Source organism: Ictidomys tridecemlineatus, chromosome 5 (genome assembly GCF_052094955.1).
Source record: "Ictidomys tridecemlineatus isolate mIctTri1 chromosome 5, mIctTri1.hap1, whole genome shotgun sequence".
In the NCBI taxonomy this organism is placed as follows: domain Eukaryota; kingdom Metazoa; phylum Chordata; class Mammalia; order Rodentia; family Sciuridae; genus Ictidomys; species Ictidomys tridecemlineatus.
The window spans coordinates 167182814-167206446 of record NC_135481.1 but is presented as its reverse complement, the minus strand read 5'-3'; the positions used below and the strand labels follow the sequence as shown (position 1 = coordinate 167206446).

At 38.8% G+C, this 23633-nt stretch overlaps 1 protein-coding gene across 10 annotated transcripts in view; it reads left to right on the top strand.

Annotated features, from left to right (window-relative positions):
- Window positions 1–23633, top strand: part of Plcb4 (phospholipase C beta 4) — a 381561-nt gene that overhangs the window by 132798 nt on the left and 225130 nt on the right. For all 10 annotated transcript variants that reach the window (XM_078051427.1, XM_078051425.1, XM_078051426.1 and 7 more), the window contains one exon: window positions 8340–8399. The gene's annotated coding sequence lies outside the window, so the exon portion shown is untranslated. The remainder of the gene's footprint in view (window positions 1–8339; window positions 8400–23633) is intronic.

Below are 23633 nucleotides of genomic sequence, written 5' to 3'. Positions count from 1 at the left end.
CCTGACAAGAACAACCTAAAGGAGGAAAAGCTTATTGGTGGCTCATAGTTTTAGAGATCTCACTCCATAAACAGCTGACTCATTGCTCTGGGCCTAAGATTAGGCAGCCCATCATGGTGCAAAGGGCCCAGCCAAAGAAAACTACTCAGCTCATGGAGGAGTCAGGAAGCAGGGCATGTGCTGGGGGATGTATTAAGCATACTTTTAATTATCTTCATACTTTTACTTTCAATATTAGTGTGACTGTGTATATGTTGGCTACTCCAGGTAACTTCTAAATAACCAAGTTAATTGAGTGAAAAAACAGTTAAATTAGTTGGTACCGTGTGGAAAGCATAATTGGATTTAAAAAAAAAACTGTCTTAACAAACATTAAACACACACACATTTTTTTCTTTCAGTTCTATGCCTATTTTTGTTTCTTTTTTTAAAAAAGTTATTTCTAGGCATCTAGTTTCATATAGTTGAAGGTAAAGGAAAAGTATTTTGTGTAGATTTTGAATTTGGTAGAGTATATGCATTCCAGCGGGATACGGAATCCCAAGGGCATGAACTATTCTAGAGATGAATGGTTAACCATATCTTCTTTGGTTTTAACTTTTACGTAGGCTCTCTGCTGTCCACTTATCCTTTCTGATCCCACTGTGGTACATGGATAACACAGGCATGTGAGCAGTTAGGTGGAGTAGGCAGAATTCTAAGATGGCTTCCAAGGCGTCTGGCCCTGGTGTACTCACCCTGTATAATCCAGAGGACTGTGACCCTGTCACTCCTGTGATCAGATTATCTTACATGGCATACTGGAGTTCATTTATTTATTTTTTGCAGTGCTGGAGATCAAACCCAGGGCCTCATGCATGCTAGGTAAGCACTCTACCACTGAGCTACGTCCCTAACCCAACAGTTGATTTTAGAAAAAGAGCTTAACCGGACACAGTGATGTGCACACTACACTTCCAGTGGCTCAGGAGGCTGAGGCGAGAGGACCACGAGTTCAAAGCCAGCCTCAGCAAAAGCAAGTCACTAAGCAGCTCAGTGAGACCCTGTCTCTAAATAAAATACAAAATAGGGCTGGGGATGTGACTCAGTGGTTGAGTGCCCCTGAGTTCAATCCACAGTATTCCCCCACCACCACCATTAAAAAGCCAGCTTGTCCTGCATGGACCCCAAAAGGAGATGAGAGGAGACATCAAAAGAGAGATTCCTTGCAAGGGAGAGATTCTCCATGATGACATTGAGAGTGGTGGAGGCTGCATGACAAAGAGTGGCTGCCAGGTGACAGCCATCAAGGAAATCCTTAGTTGCATAACCACAAGGAAGTGGAATTGGCCAACAGCCTGCTGGGTTGAGAAGTGAATTATTCCTCAGAGCTGTCAGAAAGGGATGAAGCTTAGCTGACACCTAGCTGAGGTTTCAGCTTTGTGAGATGTGGAAACAGAAAACCCAGTGAAAGTGTTGGGACTTCAGACCTGCAGAACGAACGAGAAGCAATTTGATGTGTGTTATTTTCAGTCACTGTGTTTGTGACCCTTTGTTATGCAGCCATAGAAAACAAATACATGAAAGAAACCTGGCACAAGAATGCAGTTTGATAATTGCAAAGCCATTACCATTATTTCAAGAAAATAATGTCCATGGAATAGCTCATAATGAGTTCCTATGAGGAGCTCCCAGTTTTACATTTTAGAGCTGTTAGCCACCATGAATGACAGACGAAGGAGCTGTAACTTTTCAGTGCAGAGTTTAGAACGTTCTCTCACACTGGCAGTTTTAGACTTAGGAATGGGCAAATAAATGGCTCAGTTGCTCTCTTGGTGACATTCACTGGATAATGGCAAAAGAAAAGCATGTCAAGTAGGAACGTGAAAACCCCTTTCTGCCATGCTGATAGATGTTGCCGACGGGTCCTTTCACTTAGGGATCACTAACCCAAGGGTGACTAAGAGGTGGACATAGGCGAAGGAACTGGCTGAGTAGAAGTGCCCAAGGGGGTGTGGGCTGGCTTTCTGTGACTGCTTCTTGTCTGTGACATTCTGGTTCACAGTGCTGCAAAACCATATGGATTTCCAAGAGAAGCCAAGATTCCAGGTATTTGTGTGAATTCTCCCATTTTAAAATGTTAACAACAAGCCAACTTTTAAAATTCACCATAGGGTCACGTGAACATATATGTGACCAGCTCAGGTCAGGGCCAGCCTCAGGGTTAATGAGCTGTTTGGAAGGCAGAGAGAAACCATGGGTGTGAGCTTTATGAGTTCCCGGAGTTGTGTCTGTTTTCTTCACTGCCATATTCCTGAAGCCAAGAACAGGGTCTGGCATACAGTGGGTGCTCAATAAATATTTGTAGAATGAATCGGAAGAGGCATAAAAATATCAAAATATCAAAAGTGGTGAAATTAGTTTCTAAGATTTGATTCCTTTTTTTCAGCATTGAGGATTGAATCCAGGTGTGCCCTACCCCTGAGCTACATCCACAGTGCCTTTTTTTTTTTTTTTTTGGAGACAGGGTCTCACTAAATTGCTCAGGCTGGCCTCCAACTTGCAATCCTCCTGCCTCAGCCTCCCGAGTCACTGGAATGACAGGCGTGTGCTACCAGGCCCAGGGTGGATTTGAATCATTTTAGTATTGAGGTAGCATACTATTTGTGCCAATGTGCTGTCCTTTTGTCCACCCCTTTCCTTTTTAACCTTCAGTTTCATTTGAGGGCTTTGTTGGCAGTCTTTAACTATGAAGGAGAAGGAAGCAGGATCCCTGCTGGGTGGGTAATCTAGGTGCCTTGCACTTTCAAATATCTGTAAAGTCCCCCCCCCCCTCCACTGAAATAAAACCTTTACCTTTGTCCAGAATTCCCTGTTGCTTTGAAATAAGTCTATGTCTCGCACCCTCCGGCATCAGCAGCAGCACTTTGCGATGAGGTACAGTGCTTTCCTATGGCTGGGAGGCCATTTCCTTGCGTGTGCTCTTTGATAAGGGTAAAACCCAGTTGTGTATTTCCCATCACCAGGCATCCTGTGGAGAATCACAATAGTGAGCTTCACCAAAAAAAGTAGATATTTACCATGTACTGTGTTTTCTTGAAGCATGTGAATTAAATGTTTTGTCATTTTTGAAAAAAAAAAGCAGATTAATATTCACTGGCTGATTCACTGAAATGCAGCTTTTCTGTTTTAACTGCTTTAATGAAATAGAATATACACAATGTAAAACTCACTCATTAAAAATGTTTAGTTCAGTAGTTTTTAGTATATTTCCAGCATTGTGCAACCATCACTGTAATCTAATCTTAGAATGTTTCTATCACCCCGGAAGAGAATTTCCTTTGTTCACGTACCACCTCCATCCTAGAGAGCCCTAATCTGTTTCTGTGTTTGTGGATTTGCCTGTTTGGAACATTTCAAACACATGAGTCATACAATATATGATCCTTGTGACTGGCTTCTTTCACCTAGTATATTTTTTTTTAGACATTTATCTACTTTGTATTTGTATTGCATTTTATATGGCCAAATAATATTTCATTGTATATACTACCTTTTATTAATCCATGCATCACTTGATAGACTTTGGGGTTGCTTCCACTTTGGCTATGATGGATAATGCTGTTTTGAAAAAAGAATTATACAATTTTTGTATGGATATGTGTTTTCACTTCTTTTGGGTAAATTCCTAGGAGTGGATTTGCTGGGTTATATGGCAAGTTTATGTTTAACCATTTGAGTAACTGCTATTTGAGACTGGTAAAATGGCTGCATCATTTTTCATTCCCACCAGTAGTGTATGAGGGGTCTGATATCTCCAAATTCTTATCAAGACTTGTTATTATCTTTTTATTATAGTTTTTCTAGTAATTATGAAGTAGCATCTAGTTGTGGTTTTAGTATATCTCCCTGAGGGTTGAATGCCATTCCGTGTGTGTGTGTGTGTGTGTGTGTGTGTGTGTGTGTGTGTTTTGAGAATTGTCTATTAAGGTCATTTGCCATTTTATATATAATTTGGGTTATCTTTTTGTTGTCAAGTTGTAGGACTTTCAGATTCTGGATGAAAGTCTTTTTATTACATAAAAGATTTGCAAAAATTGTTTCTGGTCTGTGGATTGTCTTTTCATTTTGTTGATGATATTCTTTCCTCCTTTTCTTTTTGTTGGTTCATTTTATTTATACATAACATTTTGACATAATTATAAAAGCATGGGATGTAATTTACTCCAATTTAGTCCCAGTACTTCCCCTTTCCTTCCCTTCCTCCCTCTCCCTGTTCCTGTCCCTCTACCCACTGGTCTTTCTGCTGTTTACTTATAGTTTTTCTTTCAGTTGATGCTATTCTTTATACAAAAGCTTTTAAAGAGGCCTAATTCATGTACTTTTTTTTTTTTCATTTTGTTGCTGTGCTTTTGGTATCATAGATAAGAAAGAATTGCCTGATCCAAGGTTAAAAACACTTACTCCAATATTATGTTTACTTTCAGAGTTTTACACAGGATTCTGCCCTTATCAGTAGGGAATAAATACATTGCAAGACTTTTTGTGGATGCCTGAAATTGCAGATAATACCAAAACCTATATAACAATATTTTTTCTTCTACATACACATCTGTGATAAAATTTAGGTTAGGCATAGGAAGAGATTAATAGCAATGACATTAAAATAGAACAATTATAACAATACAGTGTAATTAAATGTACATGATTATGGTCTCTCACCAGATATTGTATTTTAGTTGTCCTTCTTGTCACTGAGTGTGGGTAACTGAAACCACAGAAGATAAAACAGGATGGGAGAGGTGTTCTGTCATTTGACATCTGTGATTCATTTTGAGCTAAATTTTCTCTATGGTGTGAGGTAGGAATCTACCTTCAATCTTTTGTTTGTGGTTGTCCAGTTATTCCAGCACCATTTGTGGAGTAGATTATCTTTCCTCATTGAATGGTCTTGGTACCCTTTTTGGATATATAACAGCTTTTATTTCTCTAACATCTGTACAATATTGGGATTTGGGCATTTTGTTTAACTATTAGATTTCCTTCTATTTTATGCAAAAATATCTTCTTTTGAAAGAGTAAAACACAGAAAGTCACATACAAACACACCCAGACATACTTGCCCCCTCACCTAACCTCATCTACATAGGTGTCCCCCCTTTACTAAAGACCCCACACACTCAGAATAATAATATTTGAATGGAAAAGTTGGTAGGTTGGGCTCTTCATTCACATGTGACTACAACACAAGGTCATTTACAAGAGTTTGCCCATGATATGCCAGTGGCAAATGAGTCCATGACAAGCTGCTCATTCTGCTTGACTTCTTTGTGAGGGATTAGAACACTGGTTTTCTCAAATGCTACAGTATCCTAAGTATGCACAGAGTTAGAAAGATTTATAGAAGAGTGTGACAGTTTAATGCTGGATGGTCACTAGGGAATTAGAGAAAGAAAGGAAAAATATGTGTTCACTTTTTAAGTCTGGTTACAAAAAGACTTGGGCAGTTAGAGGTTTCTCAAAATGAGGAGCAAAGTTTGGCAGGGTCATTAATTAGTAAGCTTTCTTGGAACTCAGCCTGTTTCATAGTCCCTAGATGCCTGAGAGAGTTATGTAATTTAACTTCCCAGCTCTAGGTGAGTCACTTAGTTATTCATCCATTCAACATGGATTTACTGAGCGCCTACTAAGTGTAGGCAGTATGCAAGGTGCTGGGTATGTACATGACGGTTTTCAATACACACAGAATCCCTGTTCTCATGGCATTTACAATCTTGCTCATATATAATTACAAATATAAAAATAAAGGCAGGCACAGTGGCATACACCTGTAATCCCAGCTACTTAGGAGGCAGAGGCAGAAGATTGCAAGTTCAAGGCTTTCCTGGGTGATTTAACAAGACCCCCTGTCTCAAATAAAACGTAGCATAGAGAAATATGATTAATCCCAGAGGGGGAGGCAGTATGATAGGGGCAAAGACTCAACATGGGTCAGGGTGCCTGGGTTTCAGTGCCAGCTGTGATTTTTGAATATCCCCTGTACTTCTCAGGTTTCTCTTCTATAAAATATTAATAATCATAGCACATGTATTTTATGTCTTTTTTTGTAGGGTATTATGAAGATGTAATTTGTGCTTAGAGTCTGGAACATAATAAACATTTATAAAATTAATAAAGTCAGTTTACATAATGCTGTATATTTATTTGTTAAGTCATTTTTCTCTTTTTAAAATGGAATGTTTCTTTCCATAGAAGGCTTGGAGTGAATTGGATTTTTCTCTGGTTTCAATTATGAAAGCTTCATGGTCAAATATTACATAACACTTAAATATTAAAAGGCTCAGCCAGGCACCATGGTCTGCTCCTATAATCCTAGAGGCTTGGGAGGCTGAGGCAGGAGGATCACAAGTTCAAGGCAAGGTACTTAGTGAGGCCATAAGCAATTTAATGAGACCCTGTTTCCAAATAACAAATAAAAGGGGAGGGATATAATTCAGTGATAAAATGTCCCTGGGATCAATCTCAGTAACAATAACAAAATTGCAGGGAAATGGATGGCATTAAAGCAGATTATGCTAAGTGAAGCTAGCCAATCCTTAAAAAACAAATGCCGAATATCTTCTTTGATATAAGGGGGGGCGACTCAAAACACAGCAGGGAGGAAGAACATGAGAAGATTACCATTAAACAGGGACGAGAGGTGAGAGGAAATGGGAGAGAGAAGGGGAATTGCACGGAAGATGGAAGGAGACCCTCATTGATATACAAAATTACATATAAGATGGTGTGAGGGGGAAGGAAAAAAAAGAGAGAGAAATGAGTTACAGTAGATGGGGTAGAGAGAGGTGATGGGAAGGGAGGGGCGGGGAGGGGAAGGGAGGGGAGATAGGAAGGGGTTACGAAAGGTAGCAGAATACAACAGACACTAGTATGGCAGTATGTATAAACGTGGCTATATAACCAATGTGATCCTGCAATCTGTACACGTGGAAAAATGAGAATTCAGACCCCATTTGAATCAAATGTATGATATATGATATGTCAAGATCATTATAATATTTTGAGCAACTAATAAAAAAAATACTAAAAAAAAAGTAAGCAAACAAACAAAAACCAAAGGCTCCCTTTCCACTTCAATACCTGCTCCCCAGAAGCAGCCACCATATTCTTGTTTCTTGTCACTCCTCCATATAGGCTTTGTGGGTTTGTCAGTGTTTATGTCTGCGTGTTCGCATAGAGGTGGTGAGGTTTGTCTTAACACAGTTCAGTCCTAGTGCACGTATTGCTACACTACTTTGGTTATTTAAAAATTGACAGTATGACCTGAGAATTAGTTTCATGACCATTCATTTAGATTCAGATTTGCTTCTTTCTTTTACCGGAAATAGCCTCATAGTCTTACTTTGTGTGGATGTACCTTCCTTCCTGGGACTGGGACCCTGCTGTGGACATTTCCATACGTAGATGCGGACACTTTACGAGTTCCAAATTCAAACCTTTACAGACATCATTTTCCCGGGTCTTGATTGCCAGTTTTTAAGCCTGTACTTTCTTCCCACATGCAGTGGGGCTCTCTATCCCTTTTATGTACTTGTGATACCTGGACCTTTTTTTTTTTTTTTCCACTGAATCTTGGAAAGATCTTGAAATCAAAATTGGAGCCAAACTAGAAATCTAGTATCAACTCCAGAATGGAAGTAAACCACTGATTAGCAAAGAAAGTACAGAAACACACATAGAAAACAATGTCTCATTCTCTGGAAGGATGCAATTCCGTTGCCAATCTTTGCTGTTCAGCACTGTGCTTCTTGGAACGCTTTTTTTTTTTTTTTTTTTCCAGTTACAGTTCATCTGAGGACATTTGAAAGATTCTTCCAATTACAGTGCACTTTACTATTAATCAGGAAAGGCAATTATATTTTCTTCAAGAAGATTCTAGATAGCTTTGTTGTTCAATTGTTACCTAATTATTTCACTAAAATAAGAGGTTGGGTAGGAAATCAGCACCCTAGGATGTATGAACATTGTGATCAGGGTAAACCAGTAAATGATTCTGATTTAATGACCATGTCTTTGTTGACTAAAACTAATGTCAGTAATTTTTTTTTTTTAAATTTAATTTTCTTTTTTCATGTGGTGCTCAGGATCGAACCCAGTGCCTCACGCATGCTGGGCAAATGCTCTACCACTGAGCTACAACCCCAGCCCGTCAGTAATTTTTTTAATGTGTCTCTCTGATGAGTTTTAAGAAATATATTGTAGACGCTGAATTTGAAGTGCAAAGACTATTTCTCTTCATGTGATTTCAGAAAACTCTTGACATTGATTTTTCTCAACCTCTGTGCCTGTTTGCTTTACAGGGCACTGTGTGGTGAGTCTGATCAAGTGGACATCATTTGCTCTCATCCCAGACCTCTCTGGTGAGTACTCTGCACCTAGTGGTGAAGATTTATTGGTGGTGGAGTTCTAGAACTTTCTGTCTGGAAAAGGAATCTCTTCCTCCACACTGTTGCCCCATCTGAAGCCTCTTGAAACTTGTTCACGATGTTTTCCTTGATGTGGTGGGGTGTTCAGCAGAATCTCTTAGGATTTTCTAGGTTTCAGTTCATTCATTCTATGCTGACTTGAGCACTACAGCTTTTGTTAGATATTCTACTTGGTGTCTGTGGTAGCGTTGCCTGGTCCTAGTAAGCAAGAGGTGCATTTGAGGTTTTCATCCTCCACAGTTCTTTCTGAGGGAAAACATATATGACCCTTTGGTCCTATGTGGGTTTTACTGTGAAGGTTTCCACTAACATGAAAACTCACAGCCAAGCTCATTGTCAGCTAAAATCCTCCACCTGGAGACAACTACCTGCAGGGATAATGTCCGTAAATTCTTCCAATGGTCCCCAAATGTTCTATTTCACAAACCTTTCATAAAATGCCCAAATGGGAACTGGAACTATCTTTATATTGTCAATTTGTTTTATTTACTGGAACTTGCCAATGCTTTATGCTAGAACCAGATTCCTAATCAACACAAGAGTATTTTTTTTTCTAACCTCATAATCATCTTGCTGTTTTCTAATTGCAGCAATATTTTTTTTTTTTTAAAAAAAGTATCCCTTATCCCTTCTTTCTTGGATGGATAAGAAGTCATTTTATAGTGATCATGCAAATCAGCAACTTTGCTGTTCTCCCTATAGGAGAGGTCAGTGTCCCAGGCTTTCAACACCAGTGAGTTTGTCTTCAGTGTGCTGTGTGTCACATCAGATACCGCATTACCTTCTGCCAGTGCCTATGGCTGACTTCCTTCCGGCCTTTCTGTGAGGGGAGGGAGGGAGTCACATAACCTGACACTTAACGATGACAGATGACATGAGAATACCAAGAAAGTAGATTTATTATCAAATGTTCCTCCCTGTTTTTAGTAGAGTGCACTATATTTTACTATTCTCTGAGGATGACTCATAAGCCTTGTCTTTGTAGGCAAAGCAGAGTTGAGGGGTGCTGAGAATTTTAGTGACCTTAAATCAGTATAGACATATCATCTAATTTTTACTCCTTTTTTGGGCTGTTCCCTTTCCTTGTAATTGTTGTATCCTGAAATAAGTCCGTTTTTCATCAGCTGCATTATGAATGGTTCCTATGAAGAATTATGTGTTTAATAAATATAAATACTTGATTCAAGCAGAAGGGAGGAGGAGGAGGAGGAGGAAGAAGAACAACAACTTCACAACTTAGAAGTGTTTTTTAATTATTATTATTAAATATTTTAAGTTGAAAGTAAAAATTACTTTACATTAAGTGCATTTGATTTTACAAAAACTTTGGATGGTATCAGGTTTTAGGTCAACAGATGTTGGGTGTTTGTGTCAGTCTTGCCCTCCTCCCCCAAAGAGAATAAATACATCCTTGTATTTCCTTCCATCCTCTCCTAAATATCAGAAAATTTAGTCTCTACTCAAGCACCATTCAAATGTTGGATATTTTATTAGTTTAAAAAATATTGAACTGAAATCTGATAATTTAAAAAATGTCTTCCCATACTTAAATCTGGAAACATCTAGACCCTAGAACCTGAATTTCTCTGGGTCTGCCTTATTTCCCCATGATTTCAACAGTAAGCAATGCTGACTGATATGGTAGTCCTAATTCTAATTTTTTCTTTTCTTTTCTTTCTTTCTTTCTTTCTTTCTTTCTTTCTTTCTTTCTTTCTTTCTTTCTTTCTTTCTTTTCTTTTCAGGCCTTTTAAATCCACTGTAGGGATTCAGAATATATTTTTAACTACTGTAGTGGTGTATTTTTTTCTTGCTTATTTGTGTCACATTAAACTTAGCTTATTATCAGCATTAATTAATAAACTACTACAATTTTTAAAAAAATTAGATAAAGAACAAAGTAACTATTCTTGGATGAATTATCTGTATCCTTGCATTGCTGGCTTCAGACTAACTTTTGCTGATGATGAGGAATTTATTAGTCTAATCAAACCAAAGACTGCTTTCAAGTTTGATGAAAAGAAAGAAAGCAACCTGATAACTTCTTTCATGTAGGATTTGAGTTTGAAAGTCATGCTATTCTTTTGAAAAACTTACTTAATACATGTTTGGGGTGTTGCGATCCTCTGTGAATGCTTTTATAATTGTTCTTATTAAGTATTGATTATATACAGAGTTTTAACGTAAGTGTTAGGTATACAGCTCACCAAAATTTGGTGTTGACTTCACTTTCTTTTTATCTGTACTTCAGAGCTTTACACACTTTCCTGGCCTGTCTACTGTCATGCCTGGAGAGACAGATACATTGTACCATCAGTTACTATCGTTTTTCTAGATTTGAGACCTAGAGGTCTTAAAGTTGCTGCAGTAGTCTTTAGGAAACATGTTTTATTAAGCCATGGATATTGCAGTTACTTTCAAACTCTATAGTGTCACCGATATTTCTTCTTTACCCCTGGCACAACAAGAGCAACCACAGATATCTATGGCTTCTCATTTTCTTAGAGCACCTTCTTACATGCTGGTAGTCTCGAGCTGAGCTCTCCAGAAGCAGACCTGAGATGAAGCACAAGTACTTTATTAAGCCAGGGTTCCCAGGGGAACTAGTGAATGGGAGAAGGGAAGAAGCCAAGTAGGGGAATGATTTCAGCAAAATTCCTTCCTTACCCTGATCCCTGGGACAATTCTGTAGCACGGTTGCCCCCGAGAGGGTGTTCCTGTCATTGAGACCTGGCTTTCCCATTTGGCTGTGGGCAGGTAGGAGAGGGACCATAAACTTCCCAACATTTCTGCTCTCCAAACAGAAAGCAGCTCCAGGGTTGAAAGAAGATCTTCTTAAGAAGTTTTGAGAGCCATCTTTTGGAAGCCAAGCCTACAAAAGCTGGGAGATGGGTACCAGGTTGATCAGTTATCAGGGATCCAGTGGGTGTGTGGGGCAGGGCACTGAGAGGGTCTGGTGCACAGAACAACACACCATCTCACTTGCTTCCTCCCTCCTGAGCCACATTCTGCATCCCTTTGGCCATTTCTTGGTGTGAATTAAGAAGCTGTGTAAAATTCATTTTCTTCCCTTGAGGACGTAGTAAGCTACTGCTATAAAAAATCTAAGTCCTAACATAATTGCAGTGTGGAGAGAAAGCCAGGTAATTTTCAGCAAGTAGAATTCGTGCATATATATAAGTTTGGAAAATAAAATCTAGAATTTCAAAACCTTCCTTAAATGAATGCCATCATGAATAATATTCTCAGTGTCCTATAAGAAGAAAGTTATTCTTGCTAGAAGTATTAGTTATTGGATAGTTATTCTTGCTAGAAGTATTTCCAAGCATACATGTTAAATTTATTATTTTTTGGCTCTCATGTCTTTTAACCATCTTCTACTTCTTAGGGGACAATTCCTATCCAAATCATAACAGGCCCTGACTTTAGGTACACAATGAGCATTCAGCTTACTTTCTTTCTTGTGACCTCACAACCTTCAATGAGAAATGGTTGAAATTCCAGCTATGTAAGAGTTTGGTGAAGTGTGCTCCATTCGGCAAACTTATTTACTGTGGAATGCATTAAAAAAAAAAAAAGAAGAAGAAGAACTGATGGATAAAGGACTAACTATTGAAGAAAGGTAGTAGAATAAAATATTAATTGTAGCTGGGCATGATGGCGCACACCTGTAATTCCAGCGGCTCAGGAGACTGAGGAAGGAGGATCAGGAGTTCAGAGCCAGCCTCAGCAAAAGTGAGGAACTAAGCAACTCAGTGAGACCCTGTCTCTAGAAACAATACAGAATAGGCTGTGGGCATGACTCAGTGGTTGAGTACCCTTGAGTTCAGTTCCCGGTATGACACCTCCTCCCCACAAATGAATAAAATATTGATTGTTAGAATCTAGGTAGAAGGGATATGGTCATACCCATCCACTGAATGCGTGTATATACAGAAACACAGAAACAACAACAACAAAAACAAAACAAAACAAAACAAAAAACCCCAGAAACGACCTTATTTATTTTAAAATAAAATGTTAGAGAAAAGAAGTATTAACTAACAATGATAGCAGGATTATGTGAGGTTTGAAAACAAAATGTCAGCTTTCTATTCTGGAAAATGCTTAAGGCTTGTCCTGTTTTTCAGTTCAACTTTTCAAAGGTTGTATTAGCATTATTATTTGTTCCAGCTTCAGTTTCCCCCCAAGGTTTGGAGAAACTGGAAAAGGTCTGACAGTCTCGTGTAGAATATTGTCTCAGATTTTAGCTGTTGCCTTTGTATTTTATAGATTCCTGGGTTAAGGTCTTCATGTATTGCTTTCGGGTGTGAGCATGGTGAAGTCCTTGTAATTTTCTTTCCCAGGGGCCCTGCTGGTGGTGAGAGTAAGGACTTATTCTGAAGACAGGAGTTCTTGTCCTCTCACCCACTCTGTATACTCCCATCTTAAATTGAATATCCTGAATCTTTTCCAGACCTGAAATAGGGGCTCCCCCACCAAAACACTCCCCCAAATTGGAATTGATTCCTTTGTTTGTTGTATTTCTATAAAAGAGAGGGGGAGAAATGAGCAAATTCAGTTCAGCTTTGTAATACTTTTTGAGGTTCTGGGAGATACATCTATAAAATATTGATAAAACCATTGGAAATTGTTGCATTTGAAAAGCTTTTATCTGATTTTCTTAAAGAGAGAAACAGGCATCTCGTATTGTCCTCAGGCAGTTTGCTGAGGACTGAGGACTAAAATACACTTTCCCAGGAGGGGAACCAGCCAGTGACCTTGGGCTGCAACCACCTGGCAAATCAGCTGCTTCATTCCTTTCCATATTTCTTGGCCTGTGGGGGGAATCAAGTGTCACCAAAGCAGGAAGAGAACAGTTGGAGGAAGACTCCAGCAGCTCTTTTGGTGACAGTGCTGACATGATCTCTTGACCTTTCCCATATGACTGGAGGACTTAGGATTTTATAACCAGGATTCAGGTAGCTTATCATGAAAAAAAAAATAAGCTGTAAGAAATTGATATGATTGTACTGTCTTTATACCCCATGAATAATAATACAGTGGTCTAGAATTTGGAGAATTCCAAATGCAGTAATTCTGCAGTGGGGATATTGGGTTCTTATTGAACTTACAAAAAAAAAAATAGAATTCTACTCAGCTTTCCTTAAGAAATTACAAGTTTGTTGAAAAACTGATGATTTAAATTTGCCACCTGGCTATTCATCGTAGTGTGGAAGTATGTGAACTCTGAAGTCTGGGACCTTGGTTTCCCCATCTTTAAAATGAGCACAATATCACCTAATTCATTGGGATTTGGAAGTATGGGCAAGGAGATGCTGTCTCATTGCAAATACTCAGTATCCTCATTCCAGTGTTTCTTCTGTTTTTTTTTTTTTTTCATGTGCATGTTGATATACAGCAGAACTGTCTTATGATGCTCAGAATTTCTCCTTAACTTGTCTTTCTCTTTTTTGTAGCCTTCTGCTTCCCCCACCCCCCTACAAATATAAAAAGAATAAAGGGCCTGCAAGGGACTTGCAGGGTCTTGAGAAGCTTAAGGATTCACACTGTTCTCACTTTGGGGCCCTTCTTTGACCTAATGATGCCCTCTGAGACTTTATGGAGTAACATTATTGGGGATTCTATGTTGCATAGTCCTGCTCCTTTTCTGTAGGGAAGACCCTCTCTATCTCCAAACCACTTGCTTCTCATGCGTTTCCACTCCTTCTTCTCACCAGCGTTAGTGCCTTACCTAGTGCTCGTTTCTGCCACCCACCCCATCCTCGGGGTCTTCAGTCTTACTAGAAAACCTGGGTTACTTTGCCTTGTCTATTCTTCTTCCCTCTGCTGTCTCTCTTAATGGAAGTGAATTCAGTTTAAATTAACCATTTGAAACTGAACAATTTAGTGCCATTTAGTACACTATAATCTTATTCAACTACCTATCTAGTTCCAAAATATTTTTATCACCTGTCTTCCCTTGCAAAAACCATACCCAGTAAGCAACTGATCTCCATTTTTCCTTTCTCTAGCCCCTGACAACTTCCAGTTTGCTTTGTATCTACATGGATCTACCTATTTTAAGTATTTTATATAGTCATTTAAAATGTGACCTTCAGTCCATAACTTCTTTGATGAGGAATAATGTTTTAGAAGCTCTCTCATGTGATAGCATGTGCCACTATATTGTTTCTTTGGATAGCTGAATAACAGTGTCATTCATGTATATATATATGACATACGTATGTATGTGTGTATTTGTTTATCTGTTGGTAGACATTCAGCTGTTTCCATTGTTTGGCTACTGTGAGGAGTACTGGAATGAATGTGTGTATACGTGTATTTGTTTGAGTCCTAGTCTTCAACTCTTTGTATCTTCCTAGGAATGGACTTCCTGGCTTATATGGTAATTTTATATTTAGCTATTTGAAGGGCTACAGAACTGTTTGACATAGTGGCTGCCCCATTTTAGATGCCTACCAGCAACCATGAAAGTTCCAATTTCTCTGTATCCTTTCCAACACTCATTTTTCCTTTGCTGTGGTTGTTTTTATTATAGCCTTCCTAGTGAGTGTAAAATTGTACCTCATTGTGGTTTTGATTTGTGTTCTTAATGACTAATGATATTTGTGTCTTTTCACTTCCTTGCTGGCTATGTGTATGTCTTCCTTGGAGAAATGTTCTATTCACATCCTTTGCCTGTTGGTGGGGGGAAGCGATACTAGAGATTGAACCCAGGGGTGTCTACCACTGAGCTACCTCTCCACTACTTTTTATTTTTTATTTTAAGACAAGTTCTCACTAAGTTTCTGAGGCTGACCTCAAACTTGAGATCTTTCTGCCTTAGTCTCACAAGTAGCTGAGGTTATAGATATGTGTCACTCTGCCCAGCCCTTTGCATTTTTTAAAGTCAATTGTTTGCCTTTTTGTTGTTAAATTAGTTATAGGTGTTTTTATATATACTAGATAATTGGTCCTTATCAGTTATGACTTGTAGATATTTTATCCTGTTTTGTTGGTTGAATTTTAACTTTCTGCAAAATGTCTTTCAATGCATAAAATTTTTAATTTTTACTTGTCTCTTCAATAATTGTCCAATTTAAGATCTATTTATATTTCATTGATGTATTTAAGAATCCAGGGATATAAAGATTTATCCCATGTTTTCTTCTAAGACTTGTATGTTTGTTGTTCTCAAATTTTGGTCATCAGTCTGTTTTGCCTATGCTATGAGGTAGAGGTCCAAATTCATTTATTTGCCTGTGGATATCCCCAGTTGCCCCAAGACCCATTTGTTGGAGGGACTCTTCTTTCCTTATTGAATGACCTTAATACCCTTTTCAATAATCCATTGGCCAGAGAGAGATGTGTGGGTTTATTTTTTGACTATCAATTATCTTCCATTGTTCTACATATCTATTTGTTGATTATTGTGTTTTTGTATTAAGTTTTGAATTCAGAAAATATGAGTCCTCCAGCTTCCTTTTTTTTTTACTATTATTTTATTTATTCACAGGTCCTGAACCTTCTCTTTTTATTATTGTTTTGTACTCTAGTGACTCTTTTATTGTGACATTACATTTTGGGAGAAGGCAGCAACCCCAGTTCATAGACATATGCCCTGTGGGGTTATTTTACACAGAAGCCCCTCATTCTTCCTGTCAATCCATAGAAACCTTAATGCAAACTACATCCGTGTTATTCAAAGCAAAGACAATGCACAGACAGTGGATTTAAGCTGCTTATTAGAATCCCAGGTGGCCCTGTTCCAGGGGCCTTTTGAAAAAGATCAAATGTGCAACCTTCATATTTGCAAAGATAACTAGACATCATACTGATTGATGCACATGTTCAACTTTCTTAATTGTCATCTTCAGTTGCATAAATCATTTTTAAAAACCCTCTTATGTAAAAGAAAGTTGTGATGTAGACATTAAAATCAAGTAACATATCAGAATAGTGGGGAGACAGAGCAAGGTGAGTTTTCTGGCATTATTTGCTGAGATGAGTCACGTTTGTTTCCAGTGTATTTGACCTCTAGTCCGTTCCTTTGAGAGTTGCGGGAACCATGTGGGATTTTCCTTTTGGAAAGAACTCTTAGCTGTGAATCCTCAGCAGCTACTCTTTAAGCATTTCCAGATGGTCCTCAAAGTCCTCATCTAGTGGATTGCTTCTACTGACTAGAAGAAAACTGTTTTAACCCCTGCATGTCTTGACAATGAGAAGATGTGATAAACACATAGGTTCTCTGGCTGACCTTCCTTAAAATATGGTTAGAGACAGGCATATGCATGTGTATGTGTGTGCATATGTATTAGCCACTCATGAGCATAGAACATAGAGTGGAAACCTCAACTGTGCAGGGAAAGCTGTTTGGATTAGATGAACTAAACTGAGTATCAAGAAATGGGCTAGGGCAAAAGACCCAGGGCCATCTACAATGATATGGGATGTTCCCTGCTGGCTGGTACAGGTCTTCCTGAAGCTCAGATGTTTCTTTGTGTGCAGGTAAGAGAGGTGCTTTCCTTTCCAGGGGCCTAGGTTGGGAGGAGAGTTCTGGAGAAGATAGGGTGGAGCTCCTGAGTCCTTCCTGCATTGAAAAGACTTGGCAGAGCTAATCTGGAAGTGCAGCCCACCCTGGATTTCCCTCCAAGAACTGCTGAGAGAAATGAAGGGAGCAGATCCCTGAGGGACAACAGATGTCACTGGCCTGACTTAGGTACCAGCTGGAGCAGACCTCTAAAGTCAGAATAGCTTGGTTTTCAAGTCTTTGCTGGAGCATGTGATATCATTGTGAAGATAAAATTTCCATCTGCTGCAAACAACTACATAAAACAGAGTGCTGAAAACATAGCAAATGCTGAATAAATAGAAACCTTTTGTTGTTGTTGTTAAATATACTAAAGGAGTGATTCCTAAAGTTGCTCCATATGGCAGTCTTTTTTCTAGTATTTCCAGGCAAAGTAGAGACTACAACCTCCTGTCTCCTACATCCAGTAAATTCCTTACAGGAAACAAGTCCTTCGAAGGACTAGCAACAGTAAAATCTCATTTAAACAGGTACAAAAATAAACTCCCTTTCTTGAACATGTGCTTCCCTTAAAGTGATGAGATTTTCTTTTTTTTTTTTTAACTTTGATACCTTTAATACATTTGAAGATATTTCAACAGCAAAGGGGGAAGTTTTTGTGATTAAAAATTTTTGATGAATGTTTGGCTTAAAATACATATCCCAAATTGGGAATAAAGAGTGACCATCAGGGCAGAAGGCTGGGAATTTATTACACATTTTTTTTCCCCCACAAGCAGTGAAAATTGGTTGGGGCTCCCATAGTAAAATAGCACAGACTGGGTGGCTCATATCCTCAGTTTGGAAGGCAGGACACCCACAGTCAGAGTATTGGCAGGGGTGGTTTCTCTTGAGGCCTTTCTCCTTGGCTTCTAGATGGCTGCTTTCTTACTGGGTCCTCACATGGGCTTCCCCCTGTGTAGATACATCCCTGATGCCTCTTATGTGACTAGATGTCATCTGCTTAAAAGGACATCAAACAGATGGGATTATTTCTACCCCGGCAGCCTATTTCTAACTGAATCACTTCTTTGAAGATTCTGTTTTTAAATACATGTGCTTTTAGAAGACTGAGGGTCAAGGCATCAACAGTTGAATTGCAGGTAGAGACAATAAAATTCAGTGCCTAACTGGTAGCACAGGGTAAAGAAAGACAGAAAAAAGATAGAAGAGCCAGAAAAGTGGGCCATGAGGATAAGGAAAATTTGTAGAGGGTAATCTGTGGGCTGATAATGGGAAGAAACTACTTTCCTAATTGATCAGTGTATGAGTTAGGGTTTTCTGCATAGTAAACTACCCCCAACACAAGGTAGCTTAAAAAAGCTCATAATTTCATGGGTTGGCCATTTGGACTGGCTTTTGCTGTGAAGTTGTTTCGACTTCCATTGGGCTCACTTATGTGACTCTGGTTAGCTGCGAGTTTGTTGAGGCCTGGCTGGTCTAGGATTGCCTTTGTTGGGCTGGTTCATTTCTCCTGCAAGTGGCTCTTGCCTTCTGGCAAGGTCGGAAGACTCCTTCCCATAACAGTAACAAAGTACTGAGAGCAAAAGTGCCAAAGCACATACCAGTATTTCTGCCACATTCTCCTGAAGTGAATCATAGGCCAGCCCAGATTCAAGAAGTGGGGAAATAGACCTTTTCAGGTAAATAAAAAAGCAAAGTTTGGGGGCCTATTATGTTTTATGATCATAACAGATTTTGTCTATACTCATAAATCAGAAAGTAACGATCTAGAAAGGAATTACGAGTGCATTTATATATGGATGGTCACTCTTTATTCCCAAATTGGGATATGTAGTTTAAGCCAGACATCTCTTACACCCCTGGATGTCTTATTTTTCTGCAAGACTTGGTGTCTCCAGCTCACTGGGAGAGAGCCTAGTCGGAGGAGATCTGGGTGAAAGCTGTTCTTTTCTTTTATCCTTAGACTGTAGCTCCTGTGGGTTAGGTGACCTGGTGGAAACCTCCAGCCCTTAACTCTTGGAGTTGAGCCTCCTGAAGCTCTGACAGAAGAATGGGGTCTCTTGGGGCTGGTGTCCAGAGAGAAGATTTAGAAAATTCAACTGTAACACTTTATATGAGAGAACATGGTGCATATAAACCTTCTTAGAGAGCTTTACCTCCTGCTCACCACATTTGCTAATCTATACTACCCACTGGGGCTCTGTTTAGGGAGCCCTCCCTCTTATTAATTAAATGCTTCATATGAAATTGCTGTTTATAACAGCTCTTCTTTTGTCCTGTTGTAGACTCAATTTCCATGGAACAGAGAACAACCTATCTGCGCCTTGTAGGGCAGAAAAAGTACACTGGTGTATAAAAACCCAAAATTCCAATATGAAAATTAAACAAATTAAAAAATTCTGCTGAATGAAAGAGACCCTCCCTATAAAAGCATAAATGCACTTTCTACTTACAGAATGTTCTAGAATATTCTAATTTAATTTTCAGCTACAGAGCACAACAGTGGCTGCTTACATTTTGTGTGTGTGTGTGTGTGTGTGTGTGTGTGTGTGTATGGTTTGGGAGGAAGGTGAGGGCAACGGGGCCTGAAATAGCTTTTGGACTGATGGACAAGACTATGATGTCTATAATATCTTGATTTTCCTGCTAGTTACTTGGGTGCATTTTATTGTACAAAATATAAACCTCAGTGAATGGCAATTTGAGAGGAATCTCATGTTTCTCAAAATATATTAGGGCAAGGTAAAATTTTTGTGATCATCAAAGGTAGAATTAAACTTAAAAACTTGAGTAAAGGTTAAAGCTTTCTAGAAGCTATGTTAGAGCTGGAGATCACTAATTTGTCTCTCAACTGTCCAATGTTAGAAACGGCGGGGAAGAATCAGCAGGAAAACCAAGGCAGGAACAGTGGTGCATGCCTGTAATCCCAGCTACTCCAGAGGCTAAGGGAGGAGGATCTTAAGTTTGAGACCAGTCTCAACAATTGAGTAAGACCCTATCTCAAAGTTAAATTAAATAAAAGGCCTGGGAATGTAGCTCATTGAGGGTGCCCCTCAGTTGAATCCCTAGTAGCACTCCAAAAAAAAAGTTAAGAAAACCATTTAGTCTCATCATATTGTAGACCTGGCTCATGGAACTAAGGCAGAATCCTTTTCATTAAAGGTAAATTTGGGCAATTCATTAACAGAAATGTGAAAACTTTTAACCTATGTAGCTGAATTCAGATACAGCTGAGTAAAGTTAGTATCAGCATATTAAAATGAGTTAAGACTGGGCTTATTGTTTCTAGATCATAATGGTCACCAAATATTATTCTTTGATCAAAACCAGAGTGTTAAAAGTTGGAAAATGTTTTATGTATACCTTGTGAATTCTGAAGGGGACAAAAGTAAATAAGAACAAGAGAAAAATATTTCCTTCAAATGATTTGGAACTATCCACTTTAGTCAGGTCGAACTTACTGCTAAAATCCTGTTTTAGTCTGTTCATTCTTTGATTGTTTAAAAGATAAAGCTGAGAGAAAAAATATTTTGTCATATGTTTATTTGGGTTCAATGCTGGATGTAACTTAATAAGAACAACTTCTTTTCTTTAAGAATCAAAGAGCTTATTAATTCCCAGATGTCAGTTATGCCTGCAGAGTACTAGAGACAGTGATTAGACCGTCAAAGACTGGTGACGCTAAAATGGAAAGCAGATTTTTTTTTACTCTTAGCCAAATTGTAGTCTATTTGGAACGATGAAACTGTATCTCATTTTAGCGTTATTTTGATAAGCCAGAAATGAGTTTCAGATTTCAACTTTATAATGTTTTATTATTAAATATGCTGATCTAAGCAAATTTTTCTCTTTTCATTATTGTTTTCTAAATGGTCACTTTTTGTATTTTATATCTATTGCTTATTCATTGAATTAAAAAGATAGTTATTATTAAGTATCTACAATGTACCAAGCAAGGTTCTTAGCATTTGGAAGAGAGCAGTAAGCAAGACACATTTTGGTTCTTATAGAGGAAAAAAATATTTTTCTAATAGGAAGAGATAGATAATAAAAAAGTAAACAAATGTAAAAGCAAGATACTTTGATGTAGCAAATGCATTAAGAAAATAACTTGGGTCAATATGATTGTGGCTGACAATTGCAGTGTAGGTGATCCATTTGGAGTTGGAGTCAAGCATGATTTTTTGTATTACAAATGTGACATTGAAGCTGACACCCAGATGATGCAAAACAAAGGAATATTAAGAACTAGGGCCAGAACTTTTATACAGAGAGAATAGCAAGAAAAAAAGGTCCTGAGAGAGAAATGAACGTAGTAGTGTGTTCAAAAAATAACACCCAGTGAGAACCTTATGGGGAGTACAAGGCAGATGAAGTCAAAGAAGTAGGTAGCAGTGTTTATTGTTGCTATTTGTTGTTTTTGTAAAGAGGAATGAGAATTTTTGGTAGACATGATCTGATTTACATTTTAGTGAATTAGTCTCTCAGTGGAAAATGAATTGGGAGTGTGCACCTGGAGATAAGAGTGGAAGCAGAAAAGCCAGTTAGGAGGCTTTTGTTAGCTGTTTGGGGAGAAAAGAAAAAAAAAAAAAAACACTTAGACTTGAACGCTGGAGGTGGTGTTGGAGAGAAAACAGGCAGATTTCAGAACTATTTTGAAAGCTGCGCTAGCAGCAGATGAATTGGATCTAGCAAGTGAGGGAAAAAGAGGCATTGAAGGTAACTCGTAGGGTGCCAGATTGAATTTGGGGGGAGAAATTTAAGGAAATGGGAAAACCTAGAGGAAAAATATGCATTTAAAAAAATCAAGTGATTTGCTTTAAACTCTAAAGTTTAATATGTTTATTAAGTATTCAAGTGGAAATGTCAAATAAGCAGTTGGATATATGAGTCTGGAACAGTTGGATATATAAGAGCTAGGAATGGAGACTTAAGTAATGGAAATAGAGATGGTATTTAAAGCGTGGGGGCCATATGTGATCACCCAGGAATAAAAAAAGTATGTAGAGATGGGTCATTTGAACACACAGAGGTTAAGCAAACCAGAAAGAAGTTAGGATGGAGGATAAGTGGTGTAATGCCAGATTCATGGGACCCCAATAGACCTCCAGGAGGCAAATCTGATGCAGTCACACAAGAGTCTTTATTGCAAGCTGAAGCCTGGACTCACAACCATTTCTGACGCAGTGGTCCCAGGGAGTGAGTCCCAGTCCTTTGTTCAGTGAGATTTTTTTAGGTTTTTGGGGGATACTCTATGCGTCATAACATCACACAGCAAATCATTCCATACTGTGGGAAAATCAAAACAACAACTTTTAACATTGATTAGCACATTCACTGGTGGGAACAAGTTGGGTAGGGGTGATTGGTTAGTACAAGAGGGGGATTCCTTTGAACTGATTAGTTTAAGCCATGAGGGGTGTACGTGCTGAACTACATGGTTTCCCAACATGTCATCAACCACCATAAACTCCTGAGGGGGGTCATCTGGCATCCCAGGTATTTTCCCTGTCTCATGCTCATTGGGGGTTGATATGATAGCCTAACTGAGTCAGGGACACCTGGCACTGAAGATCTCTCCTGTTATTTGCAGATAAACAATTCAGCAGGGTGGATATGTGTCTAGAAAGGCTCGGTGGGTTTTTCCAAGGACAAGGGTCACGCCCCCCTTCCTTAGGACAGGCCTTGAGGTAGAAGCTGCTGTTATTTATTTTCAAAAATGGAGTCACATCTGTTTTTCAGTGGCTGGTGAGGCAGAAGACTCTACCAGAGTCTGCAATCACTGTTACCATGTAAGAGAATGTTCAAGGAGAGGGTGGTTCATTGCATCATACACTGTGAAGCTGGTTGATGAGGACCAAAAGGTGACCACAGAATTTCACAACATGGTGTTCACTGAGGCCCTTGGCAAGAGGGAAGAATTCTGGTTGGAGTGGTTGAAGGGAAAGGAAAAGTGAGGAACTCACCTGTATATGTTGATGCTTTCAAGGGGAAGCCTTAAGGGCGATATTATCATTGAACGGAGCATAAGGAGAATCTAGAGGTATGAGGCAACCATGAGAAAGAGTCATTTTAGAGTGGCGTCAACATACCAAAGAAGAGTTAGTGGACAGGGTTTGAGGTTTGTGATTGAGTTTAGAATCAAGACCGATCAGTTTGGCTGTCAGTTTTTCTCCAGCCTAGTTCTACACCATGACCACAGTTGCTCAGTTGACAGAGAATTAGGTGTGACCATGTTTGGGGAATTAGCAAAATAAGGGAAAGAGAATGAGACAAAGGAGGACAGAGCACTTGTAAAGTGTGATGGGCAGTGGAGCTGAGGGTGGGTAAGAAAGGAAGGAGGCTTCAGGGCTGTAATGGGTAAAGAGACTGGTAGAGTCCAGAGTGTAGGTCTCAGTGAGATTGCTAATGGTTGGACTTGGAGATCTAATACAGGTGAAGCATCCTCAATGCGAAAACCCCAGATCTGAAATACTATAAAATCTGAAACTTTTTGAATACCACAACTTGGAAATTCCATACCTGACCTCATGTGATGATAGGTTGACTTTAAAACATAGGCTTAGTAGAACTATTGTATAAAATCACCTTCAGGCTATGTGTATGAGGTGTACATAAGACATACATGAATTTCATGTTTAGTCTTGGGTTCCATC